General features: G+C 45.8%; 1 protein-coding gene across 1 annotated transcript in view; it reads right to left on the bottom strand.

Annotated features, from left to right (window-relative positions):
• LOC129702339 (protein phosphatase 3 catalytic subunit alpha) overlaps positions 1-24,240 on the bottom strand; it is a 326,632-nt gene that overhangs the window by 301,143 nt on the left and 1,249 nt on the right. The window lies entirely within an intron of this gene.

Here is a 24,240-nt window from a genome sequence, read left to right as displayed (position 1 = left end):
TATATTATTCCATTTTCTCATCCACTCCCTGCACCCCAGGGGCAATTTATAGAGAGCCAATTAAACCGACAAACCCGCACATCTTCGAGATGTGGGCAGAAACCTGAGCACTAAAAGGAAATCCACGTGGCCACAGGGAAAACGTGCAAACTCCACACAGTGAGCATCCAAAGTCAGGAGCAAACCTGGGACTTTGGTGCTGAGGCAGCAGCTTTATGGCTGTGCTGTCCATTGTAAAGAGACGGGCAGAATGGGGAATAGGTGGCTGATGAAATTGAATGCCGATATGTGCAAAGTGTTCCACTTCCATTGGAGGAATAAAAAACAATATAAATTGTAAGAATTGTAAAAGAGGTAAGGAGCAGAGACCCAAGTACACCACTTGCTGAAGGTTGCAAGCCTAGCAAAGAAAGCACACTGGAGCCTACAAAGAGGCATGGAGTTGAAGAGCAAAGAACCTTAGAGGCCCTTTACACGGCACTCTGTTTACAAGTTACAACAGAGTATAATGTTGTGAGTACCAATGCGTAGTTACTGTGAGCAGTTTTGGTCACCACATCTGAGGAGGGATGTGCTGACGTTGGAGAGGGTTCGGAGGAGGCTTACAACAATGGTCTGGGGATAATCGGGATCGCGTACGATGAGGATTTTCTGGTTCTAGGCCTGTACTCGCTGGTGTTTAGAAAGATGAAAGGGGGCCTCATTGAAACTTACGGAAAAGTGAAAGGCCTGGACAGAGGATGTTTGCACTGGTGGGAGAGTCCAGGACCAGAGGTTATAGTCTCAAAATAAAAGGACACAGCTTTAGAAAGGAGATGAGGAGGATTTTGTTTATCCAAAGGGTGGAATTATTTGCACTGACAGTGGTAGAGGCCAAGTCATTGGGTCATTTTAAAGGGGAGATTGACAGATTCTTGATTAGTCTCAAGGTTCTTGAAAGGTCTAAGGTTATGGGGAGAAGGCAGGAGAATGGAGGTGAGAGGAAAAGATAGGTCAGCCATGATTGAATAGCAGAGTAAACTCAATGGGCCGAATGGCCTAATTCTGCTCCTATGACATGAGCATGACCACATTTCAAGGAAGATGGTTCAACAGAACATACAGAAAAGGTTTACCACAAGGGCTCCAAGGGTGAGTGGCCTCGATTACAAGGGCAGGCAGAGAGCAGTTTTCTTCCTTGGAGCAGAGATGGTTAGATGTAAATGGATCGGATAGGTTGAGAGGGGTTTGGGCCACACGCATAATGAGACTAGGTTAGTCGGCACAGAGCAGTTGGGTCAAAGTGCCTGTTTCCATGTTGTATGAATCCATGACTCGAGGGGATCTGACAGAAACATTGAAGTTATGTGTGTAATCAGTGGGAAACTGTTCCCATGAGCAGACAATGGTGGATGTTGGACGATGGAAGAAAGGCCCGCTAAGAAGAACCGAGGGGTCTTATCTTCCTCAAGGTGGGCTGTGGAAGGACCCCCTCTCCCCCCCAGGGAACAAGCGCTGAAGGGGGCCGCACGAGGAGAGGGACGACAGATCGCAGGACGACCGGAATGGAGGCGACGGTTGCAACGGGTCTCTGTGGCCAACTGTAGCTGGGACTGTACAATGGTGCCATAATGGTGCATCTTGCATATAGACTGTTGACTGTTGTGTCCGTTCTGCACTAACCGGGGGATTGTGCTTATGTATGGTGACAGTCTTGCTGAGCTGTATGCAAAATAATATTTCATCATACCGTGGTGCAGGTGATAATAAAGAAACCATTGACAAGTCAAGAACCAGAGGAGAGAGCAGAGGGATCTAGGAGTACAGGTGCATGGTTCCTTCAAGGTCGAGTCGCAGGTAGATAAGGTGGCCAAAAAGGCTTTTGGCACATTGGCCTTCGTCAGTCAGAGTATTGGGTATAGAAGTTGGGAGGTCATGTTGCAGTTGTATAAGACGTTGGTGAGACCGCATTTAGAATATTGTGTTCAGTTCTGGGCACCATGTTATAGGAAAGATGTCCATCTGGAAAGGGTACAGAGAAGATTACGAGGATGTTGCCAGGATTTGAGGGTCTGAGCCATAGGGAGAGGTCGAGCAGGCAAGGAAACTATTTCTTGGAGCGCAGGTGGATGAGGGGTGGCCTTATCGGGAAGATTTATAGAGACTCTAACTCAGAGTAGGTGAATCAAGGACCAAAGGACATAGCTTTAAGGTGAAGAGGACAAGATTTAATAGGAATCTGCGGGGTGACTTTTTCCACACAAAGAGTGGTGGGTGTATGGTATGAGGCAGTTGAGGCAGGGACCATCCTAACGTTTAAGAAACAGTTAGACAGGTACATGGATAGGACAGGTTTGGAGGGATACGGGTAGGTGGGGCTAGTGTAGATGGGGCATGTTGGGCTGAAGGGCCTGTGTGGCTATGACTAGAACAGAGAATAAGCCGACTTGGGTGGAGGTGGAATTTACACAACGGATAGTTCTGGTTTTAGATGCACTGCTGCGATAACAGAGGATATGCAACTGTACTGTTGGACAGGGAGCCTGGCAATTACATGAACATGCAGATTTTTCAGGGCCGTGGGGAAGGGGGGGGGGGGACGGAGGGCCTGGGGGGGGGCTCGGGGGCTGTGGGGATTGAGGCAGGACTGACCCTTCCGACATATAGGTTTGAGAAGTTGAATGGCCTTCTACAAGGCAACCATACTGTGAAAACTGGAGCATCATCGGTAAAGAGCGCAGGCAAGCTGCAACAGGAAGCACATGAGCTGTTTAATTTTACCACGGTGGAGCACGTGGTGACTTATCTCAATGCTCAGAACACCAACTGGAACTGAAACTGCCAGCACAGTCTCAGATTTCACAAGGGCATAGGCACACCCCACTAAAAGAAAATTACTGTCCACTGCTATTCTTAGTTGCTCGAAGCAGCTCACACTGCAATAATTAAAAATAAGATCTTTGGCTCTTTTACTGATGAAAGCCTGTTGCTCTGACCAAGCTATTTGAAAGAGTGTGCAGGACATTGCTTAATTCTCAGCCAGCAGGGTTCTGCAAGCATGGAGAGAAACAGTTAAAAATGCAAATTTATCACGGAAGTATGCACAGAATATTGGTATCCTTATGCAGTGTTTGCTTGCACTTACAAACAGCTTCTTCCCCTCCGTTATCAGGCTTCTGAACGGTCCTTCCATAAGCTAGGGCACTGTCTGATTCACCTCTACCCCATTGTGGACATTGGACTTTGTCTCTGGAACTGATGCGCTACAATGCTGAGAACTATATTCTGCACTCTGTATCTTCCCCTTTGCTCTACCTATTGTACTTGATTGTATTTATGTATAGTAATATCTGATCTGATTGGAAAGCATGCATAACAAAGCCTGTACCTCGGTACACGTGACAATAATAAACTTAAACTGTCTGTAAGGAGTTTGCACGTTCTCCGCGTGACTGTGTGGGTTTTCTCCGGGTGCTTCGGTTTCCTCCCAAACTCCAAAGACGAGCAGGTTTGTAGGTTAATTGGCTTCTGTAAATTGTAAACTGTCCCTAGTGTGTAGGATAGTGCTAGTGTACGGGGTGATCGCTGGTCGGCGTGGACTCGGTGAGCATAAGAGCTTATTTCCACATTGTATCTCAGTCTAATGCTTATTCTAAGTCACGGCACAGAAGCTACAACTGCAAAGTATTTTTTACAAGTTACAAAAGCTCCATTGCTAAACATGCCACAAAAGACAAATGCTTCTCATTAATCCAGCTACCTTGAACTCAACTTGAAGCAGCCATTAATAACAAATGCACATGCATTTGGATTGTCTGTAAAATTGTTTTTAAAACACAAGATAGCACGGATTACCTATGGAATTGGAAGCTGCTCGAATTGTAGCAGTGACCCAGAGAATAAATCTCTTAAGTACAGATCAGTGACTGTGCTAGTTCACCATTGATTAAACTGCGTTCAGTTGTTTCTGAACCACGATCATCCACACGTTCCAGCCGACCATCTTCTACCCGTGAATTAAAAAGAATCAAACAGTGACATTGATCAGTTGTGCCAAATGACCTGTTTCAGTGCTGTGGGTACTATGCAGTGAATAAGGATTCTACCATTCTTTAGTTTAAAGATACAGTGTGGAAATAAACGGCCCTTTGGCCCACCGAGTCAGCACCAACCAGCGATCACCCCAAGTACAGCAGATTTCAGAAACATTCAACCAACATTGAAGCCACAAGCAATCAATGGTACGACATGCAAACACATTCTGCTGCAATTAGAGAGCTGGAACAAATTCTCCTCAGGAGACAGCCGGGCTGAGTCGAGCCGGCACTAGGGCAGAAACACCTGAGCAGCAGCATCGTATCGCGAATATGGCCCCATTGCAGAAGCGTCCACCTGGCGGGGCTGGAAACTGGGAAGTATCCTGAGCTCATTCTGCTACCACCATCATCTATTGCAACAAGTGATGGCTTCCACTGGTTGTCACCGGAAGCTTGCGTCCTTGTCAGGATGGACGATGACAGCGGTCAACATTGGAAACATGGAAGATGGACATGAAAGATGATCTGGAATATGCTGGCAGAACCATTGTAACTTTGTCAGTGCCAGGAACGTAGCGTACAGAAGATAGACACAACGTGCTGGAGTAACAGGCTGCATCTCTGGACACAAGCAATGAATGATGTTTAGGGTCGAGACCCTTCTTCAGACTAGGCAGTGCACTTGTGTACAACCTGGGGAAGGTCTGTTGTATGACCTTACTAGGTTGAATGCAAAACATAGTATTCCACTGTACCTAGGTATGAGACAATAAAGTATATTGAAATCATTAAATCATGAAAAACTATAGAAATTCAAAAGTCTGGAGCAGAATTAGGCCATTCGGCCCAGGGGGAGAGAGAGGGGGGAGAGGGGGAGAGAGGGGGGAGTAGAGGGGGGAAGGGGGGAGAGGGGGGGATCATTGAAGAGAGGGGGGAGAGGGGGGAGATAGAAAGAGGGGGGAGAGTCTTTGGAGCGGGGGGAGAATTAGGCCAGAGGGGGGAGAGGGGGGGAAGGGGGAGAGGGGGGAGAGGGGGGGAGAGGGGGGAGGGGAGGGGGGGAGGGGAGGGGGAGATTCTGTTGTGCTGCAGCAAGCAAGTCATTGTTCACTCTGGGACATGACAATAAAACACTCTTGACTAGATTTCATTCAAATGTTGGCTTCCTCACTCCTGAAATACTGATCTGATGGGAAATGTGTACAAATATACGTAAAGGAAGACTCCAGTAAGATCAAACGTACCGACCCTAATGAAGTTTTGCAAAGATCCCACAGAGCAAGTTGGAGTAGGAGATTCTCACCACTTCACTGAAACCTCCACATTTAACACGGTCAAAAATCAATTCTTGTTTACTCGAGGCATTCCTTTTTAAAACCATTTGTCATGTTCACATTAACTGTTTAAAGATGACTGGGCTAAAACACTTTAGGAACTCCCAAAGACACAAAGGTCACTTTCTCCACATGGTTCAGAACTGGAGCACAATTCATAGGCCTGGTCTATTGATCCGGAGAGCCCGACCAGGGCAGCTTGGGAATTGAAAGTCGTTAAATTTACAGCAATTAAATAAATCTGAGATATTAGCCGAGCATCAGTGACGGTTCAACTGCTGGAACATTGTGGAACCTGGTCGGCTGGCAGACATGTTTCAGAGGAGGAAGAGTCCATTCTAGCCCACCCGCAACTCAGACCACCCAAACACCGCACTTTTTGTTGCTCTCTATTTAATAACATTTCAGAAACCTTTGGGTTGGTACGTGGATATGAAAGGTTTAGAGGGGTATGGGCCAAATGCCAGCATTTCGAGTGACATGGACGGGTTGGGCCAAAGGGTCACTGTATGACTCCATGACTCAGAAATAACCAGTAAAACAATCAGAGTTCAAGAGCAAAGGAGAATTTGATGCTGACCTTTTGATCAACGTCCGCACCTTGTAAACTAATGACAAGATCTGCTGTTTGGGAGGAACAACGCTCTCTGACTGCCATTTTACTGCTCTGCCCAAAGTCACACAATCATGCAGCCCAATCAAGATCATTTTGTCATTTCCTTACAGGTAAACCAAGAGCTCAATGTGACTAATGGCTTTAAGTCTTTCTATGTAGTCTGAGTGCAGAGGATGGTTAATACACAAAATTACACAAAGATGGAGTAACTCAGCGGGTCAGGCAGCATCTCTGGAGAACATTTGTGTCCTTTGAAGTCTTTCTCTGTAGTCTGCATTACTCTTGTGATTTGCTCCTTACAAACATGCCAATCAGAAAGGGCGCAAGGTGTGGCATTGCTGTTAATTCACAAAGAACTTTCCCAATAACTGTTTGGGCTTGTCTACAGATGTGTTGGGACAAGTCACGGCTCTGACCCAGCTGCTGCCTGGAGCTCAGGCTGCAAGAGTTCCTTAAATTCCAAACCAGCAGTCAAAAAGTAGCCACATAGAAACTATACCCCTCCCTTTAAACTCACACACATGGTTTCAATCCCACAGGGCCATTTATTGGTTTTAAATTAATTTGAGAACATTTCCCACCAGTTCCATATTCAAGGAGCGTGGCATTAGTGAGGCCGCCAACATTCGAATGACACACTTATTTCAAAATAAGCAACCTCCCTGAAGGAAATGGGGTTCATAGAAATACCGTGTTATTATCTTTAGATATAGTGTAGAAACAGGCCCTTCTGCCCACCGAGTCCACACCAATGCGTGGTCACCCCGTACACTAGCACTATCCTACCCACTGGGGACCATTTATAATTTTTTTAACTGAAACCAATTAATCTACAAAATAGCTCAGCACTTCAACTCCCCCTCCCATTCCCAATCCGACCTCTCTGTCATGGGTCTCCTCCATTGCCAGAGTGAGCAACACTGGAAATTGGAGGAACAGCACCACATATTCCGCTTGGGGAGTCTGCATCCTGCGGGCATGAACATTGAATTCTCCCAATTTTGTTAGCCCTTGCTGTCTCCTCCCCTTCCACAGCCCTCGGGCTCCTCCTCCTCCTTTTTCCTTCCTTCTTCCCGCCACCCCCTATCACTCTGAAGAAGGGTTTCGGCCCGAAACGTTGCCTATTTCCTTCGCTCCATAGATGCTGCAGCACCCGCTGAGTTTCTCCAGCATTTTTGTGTACCAACTTACAAACCTGTATGTCTTTGGAACGTAGGAAGAAACCGAATCACCCGGAGAAAACCCGCGTACAAACTCACGAATGTACAAACTCTACACAGACAGCACTCGCAAACAGGATCAAACCCGGGTCTCTGATGGTCTACCGCTCCGCTATCCAGGGAAGAATGCCAGGTTTTCTTATGCCTTGGGTGAATTTACACCATAAGTCACACGGATGGCCTGGGTTTGCTCCATATCAAACCAACACAAAGTCATGAATGACACTATACAAATGCAAGACTTTATTCCACTGAGAGGTGTTCAGGCACTGCTGGTTAAAATTAAGCCATCTAAATTAATCCAACAGTTTAGGTTCCGCATTCACAGGCTCCATCCCTGAGAATAAACCGTGCAAAACTACCCCTCCCCAAAACAGGGATTGTACAGGCTTTGACTTTAGCCCTTGGAGCGCAGGAGAATGAGGGGTAATCTTATAGAGGTGGATAAAATCATGAGTATTTTGCCCAGAGTACAGAAATCAAGAACCAGAGGACATAGCTTTAAGGTGAGGGGGAAAGATTTAATAGGAACCTGAGGGGTCAACTTTTTACACAAAGGGTAGTGGGTGTATGAAACAAGCTGCCAGAGGAGGTAGCTGAGGCAGGTACTATCGGAGCGGTTAAGAAACACTTAGACAGGTACATGGATAGGACAGGTTTGGGCCAGAAGGATATAGGCCAAACGCAGGCAGGTGGGTCTGATGTAGATGGAACATGTTGGTTGGTTTTGGCAAGTTGGGCAGAAGGGCCTATTTCTGCGCTGTGTCACAATAGGGTTCTAACCAGAAATGTCACCCATCCTTTTTCCCCAGAAATACTGCCTCACCCGTTGGGTTACTCCAGCACTTTGTGTCTATCTTTGGTATAAACCAGCATCTGCAGTTCTTTGGTTCTACAATGATGGCAACGACCTTAACTACATCTCCATATCCAACATCCAAAATGCAACGTTTTGTAACACTGGGTATAAGAAAGCGTGTTATGGAATACTTTGCTCTATTCAGCGGCAATGTGCAGCAGTAGAGTTGCTGCCTTAGTGTCAGAGACACGGGTTCCATCCTGACCAAGGTTGCGGTCTATATGGAGTTTGTACGTTCTCCCTGAGACCGCGTGGGTTTGCTCCAGGTGCTCCAGTTTCCTCCCACACTCCAAAGACGTGTGGGTTTGTAGGCTAACTGGCCTCTGCCAATTACCCCTAGTATTTAGGATGCAAAAGTGGGATAACATAGAACTAGTGCACGGGTAATCAATGGTTAGCATCGTCTGGGTGGGCCGAAGGGCCTCTTTCCACACTGCATAAACTAAAACGACACTATTAAATAAGAGCCGTTATGAAAATGCAGGCTGCTCTTGGTTAATTTTCAATCTTTTATCCCTCAACCAGTTTTATCAGCCAGTGGATCTAAACCCTTTCATCGTATCGTCTAAACATAGAAACTAGGTGCAGGAGGAGGCCATTCAGCCCTTTGAGCCAGCACCGCCATTCATTGTGATCATGGCTGATCGTCCCCTATCAATAACCCGTGCCTGCCTTCTCCTCATATCCCTTGATTCCACTAGCCCCTAGAGCTCTATCTAACTCTCTCTTAAATCCATCCAGTGACTTGGCCTCCACTGCTCTCTCTGGCAGGGAATTCCATAAATTCACAACTCTCTGGGTGAAAACATTTTTTCCCACCTCAGTCTTAAATGACCTCCCCTTTATTCTAAGACTGTGACCCCTGGTTCTGAACTCGCCCAACATGGGAACATTTTTCCTGCATCTAGCTTCTCCAGTGTTACAAACATCTCTGCTCCCATGAGAACTGCAAGTTCTGACCTTTCTTCACAAACAACTACAGTTTGTGAAGCATTGCACTATATTCATCAATCACCTGCATATTATAACATTGCCAAAGGAGGCTCTGAAAATCAGCCCTATTCACAAGCCCACCTGATCTGGACAGCTTTACCTAGCAAGTACAAGTCCACCACCAATTTTCCGCCACCTTTGGTTCCAGAGCCTTGTTGTATTATCCACCTTGCCAGATCATCAGAGGTCAGGGCCTCAGGGGTCCGAGATACCGACGCGCAAAGTCAGCCTTTCAGTCAGCTATGGAAGCGGATCTGCCAGCTCTGGCTGGGCCCGAGTTCCAGAACCCTGGCTGCTGGCAGCAAATTCAACCCGCCAACTGTGGGAACGTATCTGCATCATGGTACATGTTGTGATGGATGTACCAAGCCCGCCCAAGCCTAGGAGAAAGGATTGTTCTTGCACATTAGAGATGGTGAACACAGCAGACAAAAAGAAATGAGCCATTGGTCACAGAAGCTGGCCATTCAGTCCAGTGTGGCTGTGCCAGCTCTCCAATTTGTCCCATTCCACAGCAACATTTTTCTTTTCAACTATTTATTCCATACCCTTTGTCAAAGCTCCAATTGAATTTGCTTCAAACTCACTCAGTAAGATCACAACAACTCACAATCTGCAAGAAAGTGATCTAATTTTTCCATACAGCAATGGGTTCCTTTCCCCTCTTGGTGTCATGATGGAATGGGCTTATCCAAGTTCTAGTCAGGAGCAAGAGAGAAAATAAAGTTATAAAGAAAATATAGTTATGGAGTTATGTCCTTGGTACCTCCAGGCCGTACAAAACACCTGCAAAAGCGATTCCTCGCCACCAGATAAACAAACCACATGATTTCAAAAAAGTTTGGCTACATTTAAAACTAATTATACATCATGAAAGAATGCTTGACTGTGCAAAACTTGAATCAAATCTGGCTGACTGAAATGTATTTGATACTCATGGTTGGGGCTGATGAATAAAACTCATTTCAGATGTCTTGCATTAGAAATTGGAGCAGAGGGGCAGATAATACACAAGCTTGCAAGCCATTCACTGAGATCAGAGCCGTCCCTCTGCTTGGCTGCTCTCACCTTGCACTCTCCATATGCTCATACTCCCTCACTGCCCAAATCCTGTCAGTCTATCCTTGACTGTACGCAATGACCGGGAATCCACAGTCCAGCTTCCAGCTATTCAACTCCATGCAGAAGGAAATTTCTCATCTCAGTCCAAGACAGTTTGTAAACTGGCCAATTGGAGGATGCAGCTTTTTGCAGTATGTTTTACTTTTCACAGTGGTGCAGTGGTAGAGCTGCTGCCTCACAGAGCCAGCAACCCGGGTTCCATCCTGATTATTCTTCTCTAAATTATCTCCAGTGTGTAGGGTAGAACTAGTGCACAGCTGATCGCTGGTCAGTGCAGACTCGATAGGCCGAAAGACCTGTCTTCATGCTCCATCTCCAAACTAAACTAACAATTAATCTCAAGGCCCATGCATAAAGCCGTATTCTATTTGCTTTCTGCTTAAGGACAAGCCTTTCAGCCCTGGGATTAATCTTGTGAATCGCTCTTGCACCAGCTCCAGATTAGGAATAAAACCAAAAGACCGTTCCTGGCACAATATCACCAAATCCCTGCGTAAACACAGCAAGGCTGTGTATATTCCTGTACTAGCAGGATAAAGGACAAACTTCTTTCCTGCATATTTACTTTCTGCATTTCAAACAATAGAGTAAGCCTTTCTGCTTGCCGACATGAATCAGTTGCTTACTTTTCATCTTTCTTTTCTGCCTTCTCAGATTGACTGCCTTCTTACCCACTTTATATCCATTCTTTTATTTTCTACAGCCCAAAATGACCAAATCTAATGATAAAACTTTGAATTACAGATGATGAAAAGTCAGAGTACAGGAGGGAGATCGATGGTCAGACTGAATGGTGCCAGAACAGCAACCTTGCTCACAACGTCAGTAAAACTAAGGAACTGATTGTTGACTTTAGAAGCGGACGGCCAAGGATCCACAAACTTGTCTTCATCAATGGGACGATGGTGGAGAGAATCAAAAACTACACATTTCTGGTTGTGCACTTCTCTGAAGATCTGTGCTGGACCCAGCACAATGATACAATCATAGAGAAAGCCCATCAATGCCTCTACTCCCTTGAAAGATTTAGGAAATCCAGTATTCTAACAAATACTCTTGAACTTCTCCAGGTGAACAGAAGAGAGCATATTGACTGGTTGCATCACGGCCTGGTTCAGCAACTCAAACGCCCAGGAACAAAAGAGATTACAAAAAAATAGTAGACGCTGCCCGGTCCATCACAGGTACTGACCTCCCCACCATCGAAGGGATCTACAGGAGTCGTTGCCTCAAAAAGGCAGCCAGCATCATCAGAGACCCACACCATCCTGGCCACACTCTCATCTCGCTGCTACCATCAGGAAGAAGGTACAGGAGTACGAAAACAGTGACCTCCAGGTTGCAGAACAGCTTCTTCCCAGCAACCATCAGGCTCTTGAACACTGCAGAAAACTAAGCAAATATGATCTTCTATAGACTAGACCTATTGTGGTTGCCGAGAATTATGATTAATTTACTGTATTGTGGAATATTATGTATTTTGTGCATTGTTGTATTAACAGGCCTGCTAAGTAAGAATCTTTGAACCATTGCTGGTACATATCACACACGTGTACATATCAAGCACTCGCGATTCATAATTCATTAGTATAAACCAGCCAAGGCCCAGCATCGATCCTCTCGATACCCCACCAGTAACGGCTCCACAACTCAAAACTGACCCATTTCTTCCTACTGTCACCAGCCTATGAAACAGTCTAGTATGAGCAATTACCCATAGTCCCATGAACCTATATTTTATGTAACAGCTTTCAAGTTTAATCATTTCAAAAGCCTGAAGATGCAAATGTACTACAGCGTAGCTTTTTTATCTCTCCTGCCCAGAAAGTGTCAAGCCAGTGTCCAGTATATATGTCCAGAAACAAAGGGAAGCCATGATGGGATGTGCTGGGATCGCAGATCCTACCTCATTAAAAGGTTAGGCATAAAATGGGAGCTGCCATATTGTTATCACAACCAACTTGCAGCCAAAATAGAATATATCAGCTCCAATGCCTTCATCCCAATGTAAGAACGTCTGTATTCCATCAGCGACCACGCACACACACACACACACGCACATACCATTGTTGTCACCTCAAATGTGGTTCAAATTACTCTTAAAGATTAACCAGAGATTTTCCCATTTTGTTTTGAATAGCACAATAGCAGGGATTGGATGTCGATCAAACCGCACACCGCTGCCAAGTTGTGTCGATTACATTTCACGAGAACACACGAGGCTGCCATTTTGGCCCATCCAGTTCACACTAGCTTTCAGACCAATCTCAGGACCATCCTCAATACTTCCGTGATACCTACTCTCGCGCAAATACCCATCACCTAGAAGCAAGGAACTGCACAGGCTGGTTTACAGCAACAAAAAAGTGCTGGAGTAACACAGCGGGCAAGGCAGCATCTCTGGAGAACATGGAGAGCTTGTTTGTTTCTGGACCCTACTCGACATGAAACAAAACCTATGCACATTCTCCAGTGATACTGCCTGACTGCAGAGTTACTCCAGCAATTTGGGTCTTTCCATCTCCATCGCAAACAGTTCCACTGGGTTGGTTACCAGTTACAACTTCTGTAGACGTTTGTCAGTAATTGCCGTCATCTCCCGAATTATAAGGCAATCAATGTACATTGGACTGATAAGATTAAAGAAACATCTATCACAAGTTAAAAAAGTGTGTATGAAAACTATCTTGCCAAATGTTGTACTCCCACAGGCAGGCGACAATGGCCTGGAGCAAGAGTCAGTCACACAGCACGGAAACAGGCCCTACGGCCCACCATCAATAGTGCTTTAGTGCCCCATATGCAAAGTACAGTGAAATTATTTTCTTGCAGTCCAATAGAGTATCGCTGTACCTAAGCACATCCCCGATTAGCTAGTGTACAGAAATAGTCCACTGATCTGACATGCAATAGGTGCCATGTTTTGACGCCATTTTGAAAGTCCAGCCTGCGCTTTAATGTTATGAGCAGTGCACATTCCATGTCCACCATGCATACTGGGCCACCATGCATACTGGGCAAGGCCCACAGGCCTCTACACTCTTCCTATCCACTCAATCAGCAATACTAAAGGGCCTGTCCCACTTACATGACTGCCGCGGGGTGATGCCTGTATGATCGTGAGTAGTCGCCCAAAGAGTCGTACCTTTTTCTGGTCGCCGCTGGATTTTCAACATTTTTTAAATTTTCGGCGACCTACTGCGACTATGTCGGGCGCCAACAAGTCGCCGAAAAAAATCGCGTAAGTGAGACAGGCCCTTAAGAGTGAGCAAAATAAGAGAAGCAACGGCTACAGCAATTTAATTAGCCGTGCATATATATGCGGCTTTTACAAGTAGCAGCCCTGCAGTCTCAATGTGATCACAATGTTAGCAGATAATGCCATGGGTGGATCTGTGGTGACATGCTTGCATTCTTGCCATCAAGATAATACTTCAGTTCCACATTCCGTATGTCAAATGCTACACTCATCTCCATTTGTGGAAACAAACTGAAAACAATAACCGTGGGGAAACAATTAGAGGAGCACAGAAGATGGCCATTTGCCCACGGGCACTCCAGCTTCATTCCACTTTCCCTCTCTCCATCCCCACCCCTACAGTTCACGTGTGGATCAGGGAACCTTTAAATCTGACGGGAGCTTCTGCCACAGTCACCACCTTAGTCTGGGAGTTCCCAAATCCCACTACCCCCGGGGTGAGAGATATTTCCCTTCCCCACCCATGTACCAACTACATCAGATCCAGGTCGCCTATGTATTGACCACCTCTGCCAAGGAAAAGAGATCCTTCGCATCGCCTCTATTGGGACCAGTAATAATTCTGCAATTCTCCACTCAGCTTCATGTCGAAAAATTCCAAAGGCTCGCAATGTCCTTATACATCCCCATACATCCCCTTACACCCTCTCATGCTATCATAAGTCATGGGAGCAGAATTAGACCATTCGACCCATCGATCATGGTTGACCGATCTTTCCCTCTCAATCCGATTCTCCTGCCTTCTCCCCATAACCTTTGACACCCTTACCAAATAAAGAACCTGTCAATCTCAGTTTAAAAAAAATACCCAATGACTTAGCCCCTACTAGAGGGCGACAGATAGCACAATGGGCTAAGAGTTCGGCTGGCGACCGGAAGGTAGCCGGTTCAAATCCCGCTTGGAGTGCATACTGTCGTTGTGTCCTTGGGCAAGACACTTCACCCACCTTTGCCTGTAATGGAATGTACGGCGGCAGGCGCGGGCACACCGCGACGCCCTGTGTCTCCCTTTCAAGGGAGATGCTAAAAATGCATTTCGTTGTCTCTGTACTGTACACTGACAATGACAATAAATTGAATCATTTCATTTCATTTCATTACTTGGCAATGTATTCCACAGATTCACAACACGAGTCTGGCTAAAGAAATGACTCCTCGTCTACATTCTAAAGATGTCTTTAATTCTGAGGCTGTGCCCTCTGGTCCTACTCTCCCACTGGTGATAAGATCTTCTCCACATCCATTCTATCCAGACTCATCATTATGCAGCAAGTTTCAATGAGATCCCCTCTAATTTTCCTAGACTCCAGGGTCAACGTCGTCAAACACTCATCATACGTTAACCCAATCATCCCCATGATCATTCTCGTAAAACCACATCCTTCCTGTAGCATGGTGACCAGAAAAACACTGGAGATTGGCCTAACAATAATTTAAATACAGCTCCAGCTGAACTGCTTCGCAAACAGCAGTATCTATCCACAGCAATTGTTGGCCCGTCCTGTCCCAGATATATTGCCCACATTCCGTTTGCCACTTCCTTATTACCTAGAACCTATCTGAAATCTAACGCAATCCTCTCCCCTATCAACCTCGCAGCCACCTGGAAACTTCTTACTGTTCTTACATTTACGTCAAAAGCAACTCACAAATTCTGTCTGCCCCGTGGAATTTTCAACTAATGCTAAAACACTAATGCTAAAACACAATCCTCATCAACCCTTCCTGCAACAATCTCTGATATTACCCATCCACAATAACTTTCTTTGCTTAACCTGTGCCTTCCTAAAACCATTTATACCACTCAAAATTGTCTTGACACAATAATTTAGTCATCAGACTGTACTCATCCATCTCCTTCACCCTTTTAAACAAGAGCATCGGGATGTGATAGACCCAGTGGCAACACAGTGGCGAGTCAGGTAGACTTGCTGCCCACTGTGCCAGAGACCCGGGTTCCACCCTGACCTTGGCTGCTGTCCGTACGGTGTTTGTACGTTCTCTCCATAACTGTGTGGGTTTCATTCAGGTCCTCCGGTTTCCTCCTACATACCAAAGACCTGTAGTTTGTAGGTTAATTTGCCTCAGTAAATTGTCCGTAGCATGTAGAGAGTGAATGAAAAGGTTTGATGACGTAGAACTGGTAATTACGGATGATCAATGGCCACAGGGACCCGGTGGGCCGAAGAGCCTGTTTCCATGCTGTATCTCTAAACTAATGTAGACGCATGAAGGATGGTGGTGAATCTTAGGGGTCGTTGCTGGGCCCATTGTTGTTTGCCATCTATGTCACTGGCTTGGATGAGAATGTACATGGCATAGTTAGTAGGTTTGCGGACTACATTAAAATAGGTGGGATCGAAAACAGTGAAGGAGATTATCAACAATTGCACCGGATCTTGAGAAGTTAAATTGTTGATAAGGTGACCTCATAGACCCAGAGAGTTGTGAATCTTTGGAATGTTCTGCCTCGGAAGGCAGTGGAGGCCGATTCTCTGGATGCTTTCAAGAAAGAGTTAGATAGAGCTCTTAAAGATAACGGTGTCAAGGGATAGGGGGAGAAGGCAGGAACAGGGTACTGATTGTGGATGATCAGCCATGATCACAGTGAATGGCAGTGCTGGCTCGAGGGGCCAAATGGCCTACTCCTGCACCTATTGTCTATTGTCTATAGAAGTTATAAAATCATAAGGAACATAGATTTGCATTTATCTTTTACCGAGGGTAGGGGAATCAAGTAGAAGAAGACATAAGATGAAATGGGGTAAGTGGGCCGAGAAATGACAAATGAAGTTTAATTCAGATAAATGCAAGGTAGGATGTCAAACACAGTAAATGAAAAGGATTATTGTAGATTAGAGGGACCTAGGAGTACAAGTGCATGGTTCCCTGAAAGTGTGTTGCATTGCAATTTGGTGGTGAAAAAGGCTTTTGGCGTGCTGGTCTTCAGTTATGGCATTGAATGTATAATTAGGAACATTAGATTACAGTTATACAAGATGGTGGTGAAGCCGCACAGTGTTATGTGTCTGTCCAACTTAGGCGATTTTTTTGTCACCACATGTTCGCCGGGAGTAGTTTCCTCAGTCACACAAAAAGTCGTAGTGCCTTTCTGGTCGCCGCTAAATTTTCAACATGTTGAAAATTTTTCGGCAACAGTGTGTTTGACGCCAATGAGCATGGGTGCTGTCATAGGTCGTCGCCAGGATGACGTACGTTGTCGCCGGTTTTTTTGGCGACCTGCTATGAGACTATGACCGTCGCCGCCAATTGCCTAAAAAAAAAACCGCCAAGTGGGACAGGCCCATTAGTTGCTCAGCGATCGCAACGATGCATTCAGCTGGAAAGAGTGCAGAAAAACATATACAAAAATGTTAACACAGAACAACACATCAACAGACCCCTTTGGCCCACAATGTCGGTGGCTAACACAAAGCCAAGTTAATCTCCTCTACCAGTACGTGATCCATATCCCACCATTCCCTGCTTATTTATGTTCCTATCTAAAACCATCTTAAACATCACGATCGTAGCTGCCCCCACCACCACTCCCAGCAGCTCGCTCCAGGCACCCGTCACCCTATGTGTAAAATAACTTGCCCAGCGCATCTCCTTTAAACTTTGCACCCTCTCACGTTAAAGCTTTGCCCTTTAGTAGGTATGTTACAAAACCTACCTGAATCGTCATTGGGAATCTGCCCTCAGCCATGGCCGCGATTTTGGCGCTGTTTGGAGGGGGCGGGTTTAAAACGCGATTTTTACTAGGCTGTACTAATCGCACATGTTCAGCCTAGTAAATCATTAACGAAAAATCGCTGCAAGACCCGGTCGCAAAAGGTATTATTAGTTTTATAGGCCTCGATAATATAGTTCTAATAGTTTTTAAATTACTGTTTCATTCCGCAACCTCTCGCAGCCCCAGGGTTTTATAAAGCAAACAATTAAAGGTATGTACCTTATTTTTACATTAAATGGGGCATATATATAACCCTATATATCAAGTTATCTATAACGAATAGTTCATTTTGGGCTTTTTATATCCCGCAGTATTTTTCTCGGCATTTGAGGGCACTAATCCAGCGCTATGTCAACGTTCTAAACCAGCGCGTTCCACATGAACCCACTAGAAAGCCAATTTAAATGGGCATTTATTTACAGCAATTGAACACTAAATTCCTTCCATTTGGCCTATAAATTAATGTAAATTAGATATAAAAATCATGTTATATTGTGAATTATTTGTGAATAATCTTTGGACACTTAGGCTATTTAAAAATGTTAATCTTTCCTTAAGAAATGGGCTTTTGATTATCCAAGATCACAGCTTTTTTGTAATGTCCATTGAAAATCAATAGGGGACAAGATGCTAATTTCCGAGTATGAAAATGGTCATAACTTTTTTAATACTTGAGATATGAAAGTGAATTTGGTGTCAAATTAAACTTATTGTTATGCTTTTTGATGGGATAAATTTTAAAATCTCAACATTTTGTAACATTGCTACCTTTAGTATCTGATTTTTCCATCCTGGAAAAATAAGTTCTGATCCAATCAATGCCTCTATCAGGTCTCCCTGCAACCTCCGACATTCGAGAAAAAATCATCTTAGTTTGTCTAACCTGATAGCTATACGCACTAATCCAGCAGCGTTCTGGTAAACCTCTTCTGCACCCTCTCCAAAGCCTCCACATCCTCCCTGTGATGGGATGATCAGAACTGCACCCAATACTCCAAATGGCAGGATTCAAAGGCCTGAGTCACGGGGAGAAGTTGGGCAGGCTTGGACTTATTTCCTTCAAACATAGGGGACTGAGGGTCGATCTTACAGATGTATATAAAATCATGAGGCATAGATAGAGTGAATGCACTCTGAGTCTGTAAACCAGACTAGGAGAATCAAGAAATAGAGGGCATCCGTTTAAGATGAGAAAGGAAAGATTGGAACTTGAGGGGCAACTTTTTCCATACAGAGGGTGTGTGGTAGGTACATGGTACGAGCTGCCAGAGGAGGTACCATAACAGCTTCTAAAAGAGATTGTAACATATACATGGATATGAAAGATTGAAAGGGTTATGGACCAAACGCAGCAAATGGGACTAGTGTACAGGAGGCATTTTGTGGTGGACACAAAATGCTGGAGTACCTCAGCGGGATATTCATTCATTTCCCATTTAGAGAGAGTTACTATTTCACCTCAGTTCCAGCCAAGATGCTCCTCTCCCTCGTCGCTACCCTGCCTTCTCCATCTTCACAGTATGAAGCAAGCATTGCAGGAATGCTTTCACATCTAGGATTAATCACTTAGGAGGTGATTAAGTGACACATATCAGTCACCATGGTCAGAAACAGTGTTTACTATTGATGGCAAAAATAAAATTATATCTCTTCTGGCAGAGTTACACAAGTGGCGTTTTACAACCTAGCTTATGTCCTTTTTATGGGCAATTTCTCAGCCATTAGATTAGAGGATATGCAAACTAAAACCTAACCTTGTTTTCTATCGTAACTGCCTCCTCCAAGCCTCCCGCGTCTGTTCTCCCAATTCTACTTCCCTCCAATGCGATTTTTTTTTTTAAATCATCCCACCAAATGCACCTTCAACTACCCTGGACCTTAAACTGTAGAATTCTCCTTGCGTACCTGCAATCCTTCTCCGCCAAATTGTTGGCCACCTGTCTTAACGTGTGGAGACAATGAACCTTCAGACGTTGGAATCTTCAGCAAAAATAAAAATGTGCCAGAGTAACTCAGCACCTCTGGAGAACTCTTTAGTCAGAGGTGGTGAAACTGTGGAATTCATTGCCACAGACCGCTGTGAAGGCCAAGTCAATGGGTGCTTGTAAGGTGGAGATTGACAGATTCTTGATTAGTACGGGTGTCAGGGGTTATGGGGAGAAGGTAGGAGAATGGGGTTGAGAGGTAAAGATAGATCTGCCATGATTGAATGGCAGAGTAGACTTGGTTGGCTGAATGACCCAATTCTGCTTCTACGACTTGAATTTATGAACATGGATAAGCAATATTTTGGGTTGGGCCCTGTATTCATTCTGGAGGGTCCTGATCCAAAACCTCACCACATCACCTATCTATGTTCTCCAGAGACGTTGCCTGACCTGCTGAATTATTCAATCACTTTTTTTTTAAAACACATGACTGCTTTGCTTGACATTTGCCTTGTGAATTGCCCTTCATGTTAAAGACACTATATAAATGCAAACAGCTATAAGGAGGGTGGCGACGAGAAAGTCACCTATCCGTTTTCTCCAGAGATGCTGCTTGACCTGCTCCAGCACTTTGTGTCCTTTTCTGTAATAACCAGCAGTGGCAGCTCATGGTTTCTACATTCTCCCATCTTGAGGTTGCCTCTCCACGATGCCTTACAGCCCCAAACCTGTGCACTCCTCCACTCTGCCGAGTTCCTCCAGCGATTTGTCTCGGTCTTTGGTATAAACCAGTATTTGCCGTTCCTTATTTTGAATGATATAAATGCAAGCTCTTGCTTCAGTCATAGATTTATCCTTTTTTTCAGCGGGCAGAGTGATTGCCCCTAAAGTGCCTTTAATGTGGTGAGAATGTCCCAAGGTGCTGCACAGAAGCATTATAAAATAGAAGGAGATTTGACGGAGAGGAGTCGTCATGGTTACAAGCAGGACTGAAAACAAGCCAATAGCTCCTCTGCAACCCAGCCCGAGCGGCTGGCTGTGATGAAAGCATTCACAAGGTTCACCGTGTCACAGATGTGTGTGTGCTACACCCCTCGTCCACGTGCCCACAATGCCAACCAGGCAAGAGGAAGGGGAATGACGGTGTAAAACCCACAGCAATGCCGATAATTCAACCTCACCCCATTTTTAGCCGCATGCTGCGATAGGTTTAAAAATTAAAATCAGAATGGCTGCAGCACCATTGCTTTGAAACCGATGACTGTATTACCATCCTGCACATCATCAACATGTGCCGCACCATTCATCACAGAAGGGTCAGCTGTAATGTGTGATCACACACATTACTGGTGACTGAATTGAAATGGTTCCAGTTCAAATTTATCTTAAAGTAAACTTTTTTTTTAAAACAGCACAAGAGGATTCTTTGTGCTCCGTTAGATCTGAAGTGGTGAATTCAGCTTACGTACAAAACACAACAGCAACAACTGGCAGCTTCCACATTCTGTACACCTCATTAATACCATCATCCCTCATTAATACCAACATCCCTGCCTTTCCTGCGACATAATTTTCTTTACAATGAATGGGCCATAAGTGATAGGAGCAGAACTAGGCCATTCGGCCCAGTGTCTACTCCGCCATTCAATCATGGATGGTCTATCTTTCCCTCTCAGCCCCATTCTCCTGCCTTCTCCCCATAACCCCTGACTCAAGTACTAATCAAGTGTCTGTAAATTCCCCCTAAAATTGACCCAATGACGGCCTCCACCGCGGTCTGTGGAAATGAATTCCACATTCATGACACTCTGACTAAAGAAATTCCTCCTCTTCTTTCTAAACATACGTTCTTTAATTTTGAGGCTGTGCCCTCTGGTCCTAGACTCTGCCACTAGTGGAAACATCCTCTCCACATGCACTCTATCCAAGTCTTTCACTGTACGGTAAGTATCAGAGATCCTTCTAAACTCCAGTGAGTAGAGGCCCAGTGCCATCAAACGTGGGGAGAAGGCAGGAGAATGGAGTTGAGGGGGGAAAGATTGATCAGTCATGATTGAATGGCGTAGCAGACTCGATGGGCCGAATGGCCTAATTCTGCTCCTGTGGCTCATGGAGGAAAGGACTGGCACCCCAGGATCTCCACCGCTGTGAAAGGTGCTGCATAGGGACCCTCCCAAACAAGGAGTGGGGTGGCCACAGTTTAGCAGGGCTTGTACTGCAGTTATGCTGGATTTCAGCAGCAGGGATGAAGGCTATTCTGCATTCTAATCCTATCAATGATGCAATTCCTTCCAGATCCTGAGACTTGGTGGCAAAGGATTGAACCGGGGTCTCTGGCACTGTGAGGCAGCTGTGCCGCCCTTTGATTGAGGAAAGCTGCGATTCCCTGTCATTGTTTAAACAAGGGTGTCACCAGCAGGGAAACACGACGGCAGGCTTGGAAGCCACAGACGACATACTCGCTGCAGCACCGATCCATCCCAGTCGATAGGCTGCACACTTAATACAGTCCATTTTAAACAGTTCTATTCTCCTACTGTGGTCTAATTAAAATTTGTCTGAGAGATTCCCTTGATCCTGAGCCTACTGGAGGCAGTAATGTGACGTGCCAACTATATCTTGCACCACACAGTGAACAACTGTGATCTGCACTGCTGCATCGCCTGTTACCTACATTGTAAGCTGCTGAATAAAATGGTGTAGCTAGTCTCCCATGGCACCACATGACCCACAACACAGCATAGATTTAAACTACATTTCCACTTGTTTAATGAAGAAATTAATGAGTTTTTTGTTTTACTTTGGGAAATGGGCACTGATAACAAGGCCATTAAGAGCCATGCCTACTGTCTGAAGGTGGCACTGAGACCTCCTTGACCCACTGCAGTACAGGAGTGGGGACGAGACGGTCAACTCTTAATTAATATGGTGAGGCTGCCTTCACAGAGAGGGAGAATGGGGCGAGGGCAGAGGTAAGGGGTGTGACATTTTAGAGTAAAGGCAGAAAAAGAGGAAATATTAAGGGACAGCATTCTTCAAAGTAGGTAAGTTACCAGGCTCAGATGAAATAAGCCAGGCTGTTTTGATCGGCAGGGGAAAGATTGCACTGGTTCTGACCATCCATTCCCATAGCCACCAGAGTGGGAGCAGGATCATGTAAAGCAAGTAACTGCAGAGCGGTTAGATAAACGCCGGGCATATTATTGAAATCAAACAAGGGACAGTACTACTCCTCACTTAGAAGGGCGCAAAAGGAAAAGGTGGGCCTGACGCAGCAACTAGGATGGATAACGAGAACACTTCCTTTGATGTGTCGGCATGGGTTTTAGTCAGCCTTTCAACAAGGCCACCTGGCAGATTTGTCCAAAACTGAGAGCTCAAAGGATTTAAAAGAAAGGCACGTAAGTTCCACCATGTGGCTCGCGGGTTGACAGCAAGCGGGCTTCACTTCTGCAGCCGGTGTTGTTTGTGTTTGAGTCAGACTGTACCTCCAGTCAGAGTGATCAGTCCAATATAATCAGCACACAAATAACATGTTTAAGATTATTACATTTACATCGACAGTTGATTATGGACCCCGGCAGTCACATGCCTCCTCCTGCTCCTGCACACAGCACCTTATCTACAACCTTGCTTTCCTCAAAGTCCTTGAACACAACATCCCAATGGCAATCATTAAAGCAACACAAACCTCCCAATCAGATTTTCACACCTTGCTTCAACACTGAAGCAAGGGCGATGGAGAGTGCTCCTGACCACCCATCTACCTCATTGGAAACCCTCACACTATCTTTAATCAGACTTTATCTTGCACTAAACATTATACCCTTTATCCTGTATCTGTACACTGTGGACGGCTTGATTGTAACCATGTATGGTCTTTCCGCTGACTGGATCGCACGCAACAAATGTTTTTCACTGTACCTCAGTCAATGTGATAACAATAACAAAATAAACTAAAAATTAAACATCTTCTGTGAACACAACAATGGGATCATCTGCTTTATGACCCCCTTTTTGAGAATTCGACAAGCCTCACTGGCTCACCCTTGTCGGAAAGCCAAGGTTTAAAGTCCCACGCAAGATTTTAACGTAACCATTTAAACTGTTGTACTGAGGGAGTTCCATATTGCCAGAGTGCTGGTTTTTAAATGAACCATTAGACCCTCTATAATGAATGTAGAAATCCACTTTCAAACCAGTTATCCTGGGCAAGATTAGTTCCTCAAAAAAAGTCACTACACAGCGAATGATCCTGGCATGCTCACACAGCTGTTTATGGGAGCGTGTTGTGCAGAGTGGCTGCCCTACTCACTCCCACAGTGACTACAAGTAACACTACAGCAACAGCAGACTGGGAATGCCAGGGTCACGACAGACGCTGGAGGAGATTCCTTCTGTGTGTTTGACACAGCTGCTCACATCGTTCCCCAACAAGGGTTCCCACGGCCGCACCAGGTACAACACCACCCAGCGGGCTGCCCGCGCACCAACCCCACAGCCCCTCGACGCTAGCGACCACGCCATGAACCCTGAACCACCCCAGATCGCAAACAAATCTAAGCTCAGCTGCGACCGTCACCATTTAAACTCTCACCCTCTGGGACATCCCCAGCTCTGCCAGACAGTGACCACTCCAGCTGGCAATTGGAGGGGGGGGAGACTGACCTTTAGCGGTCAACGGGATGTCCAGAAGATGGGGGGGGGGGGAGAATGGTCAGCAGCGGAAGTGGGGGGGTCAGCAGATAGGGGGGGCAGGAGAGAACTGTGGGTCTACAGGGCAGCTTGGACAGTGGGGGCAGCTGGGTCATGGCGCAGTGGCCGATGGGTGGGGGATCAGTGGGTAGGGTGGACAGTAGGGACGATGGACGATGGCCGGGGAGAAGGTGGACAGTGATGTGGCTGGATGGGGCAGTGGACAGCAATGCAGCCGGATTGGGTGGGGGGCAAGTGGGTGAGGCAGTGGCTGGGAGAGGGTGGATAGTGGTGTGGCGGGCAGGTGGGGGGGGGGGGGGGGGGGGATTGGGTCGGGGCGACAGGTAGTGGACAGCACTGGCAAGTGGGAGCAGTGGTCAGTGGTGTTGATGGATGGGGCAGTGGACAGCAGGGAGGGGAGGAGAGGGGAGGGGTGGGGAACAACGATGTGGTCGGATGGCGCAG

Source organism: Leucoraja erinacea, chromosome 1 (genome assembly GCF_028641065.1).
Source record: "Leucoraja erinacea ecotype New England chromosome 1, Leri_hhj_1, whole genome shotgun sequence".
NCBI lineage: Eukaryota > Metazoa > Chordata > Chondrichthyes > Rajiformes > Rajidae > Leucoraja > Leucoraja erinaceus.
Note: the sequence above shows the minus strand (reverse complement) of the source record. Positions and strands in the feature narration are given on the sequence as shown.